Genomic DNA, 1,525 nt, shown 5'->3' on the forward strand with positions numbered 1-1,525 from the left:
TCTCTCTCTCGCTCTCTCTGACCAGTCCATTAGCTGACTCCCCTATTCTGGCAGGAGCATCGCTGGAATCTGACAGTTCTCTTAGTTCCCATCCTTACTCTTCTCACCCCCAGCCTGTTCCCAACACAGAGGCTGAATGGAAACTGCTGACACAGACCATCTCATTGCTCTGTGCTAAAGGCTTCCACAGCTCCCATCTGACAGCAGAAGACAGATCCCTCCCCAAAACCTACAGACTTCCCACGGCCTGTGGCCTCCTCCCCTCCCTGACTCTCTGCCTGCTGGCCTCTCCAACCCTCACAGCTCCCTGCTCATGGGGTGGCGGCAGGCATGCCCGCTCCCACCTGGGGCCCTCACACAGGCCCCTGCCTAGAAGCCCCTTCCCTCCCTCACCTCCAAGGCTTTGTGGAAACATCATCTCCGGGAGGTATTCCCTGATCACCCTACTAAACTCTGCAGTCCCTGCCAACACGCTGCAATCTCTTTCTCTGCCTTGTTATCCCCCCACCATGGGGCTTATCACTTTCTGTCCGACTCTTTGCGACCCCATGGACTGTAGCCTACCAGGCTCCTCCGTCCATAGGATTCTCCAGGCAAGAGTACTGGAGTGGGTTGCCGTTTCCTTCTCCAGGAGATCTTCCCAACCCAGGGATCGAACCCCAGTCTCCGGCATTGCAGGCAGACGCTTTACCATCTGAGCCACCAGGGAGACTGCTATCACTTTCTAACCTACTTCATAATCAGAGTTTCCTAGCATCAGCGCTGTTGACATCTGGGGCTGGTCGGGGGTCCAGGGGTCTGTTCCCTGCACTGCAAGTTGGTCAGCCCCTGGTCTCTGCCCACTGGATGCTAATGGCATCTTGTTCACTGTTGCTTCCCGGCGCCTAGAGTCTGGAATGCATCTGCCACAGAGTGAGTGCTCGGTGAACACATCTTGAGTGAAACAAAGCGGGGCATCCTCTCTGCACAGGCCATAAAGATCCCCTTTGAGAAAACATGAGCAACCCCTTTGAAATGGAAGCACCTCCTTTTAAGAGACTACCCCAGGAAGCTGCACGTGTCTTTCAGAAGGCAGCATGCCTTAAGAAGACAGCCGTGCTCTGGAAGGGACCGGACCCTGCTGATCCGGTCAACAGCAACTCGTCAAGAGGCCAGGCCACACCCTTCCATCAGGCCCGACTTCCCCTTTAAGAGGGTTCTGCGCCCGCGTACCCACCTATCTTGCTGACCTAAACTAGGGACTTGCTTTGAAGCCACTAGGATTCAGAAGCTTTTTCCTTCAGTGTGTGGGACACTGTCAGCGGCCTTTAAGAGGCGAATTCTTTCTGGGGGTGCGGGGTGGGGCAGAGGGGCGATGGGAGAGGGGAGAGCTTACAAACTGCACTACCTGCCCCGACCCTTTAAAGAGAGGTCCCTTGCCCTTTAAGAGGGCGGGGGCCAGCCCGGCGGACAAAAGTCGGAGGTGAGGCAGCGCCCTTCCCTTTAAGGCACCCCTTCCGGTTTCACGTTCGCCGTTTCCCCAACG

General features: G+C 56.4%; 1 protein-coding gene across 1 annotated transcript in view; it reads right to left on the reverse strand.

The window, feature by feature from the left end:
* Positions 1-1,525, reverse strand: part of ZNF628 (zinc finger protein 628) — a 12,955-nt gene that overhangs the window by 5,331 nt on the left and 6,099 nt on the right.

The sequence above is a fragment of the Bison bison genome, unplaced genomic scaffold (assembly GCF_000754665.1).
Source record: "Bison bison bison isolate TAMUID 2011002044 unplaced genomic scaffold, Bison_UMD1.0 scf7180017850463, whole genome shotgun sequence".
NCBI classification, from domain to species: domain Eukaryota; kingdom Metazoa; phylum Chordata; class Mammalia; order Artiodactyla; family Bovidae; genus Bison; species Bison bison.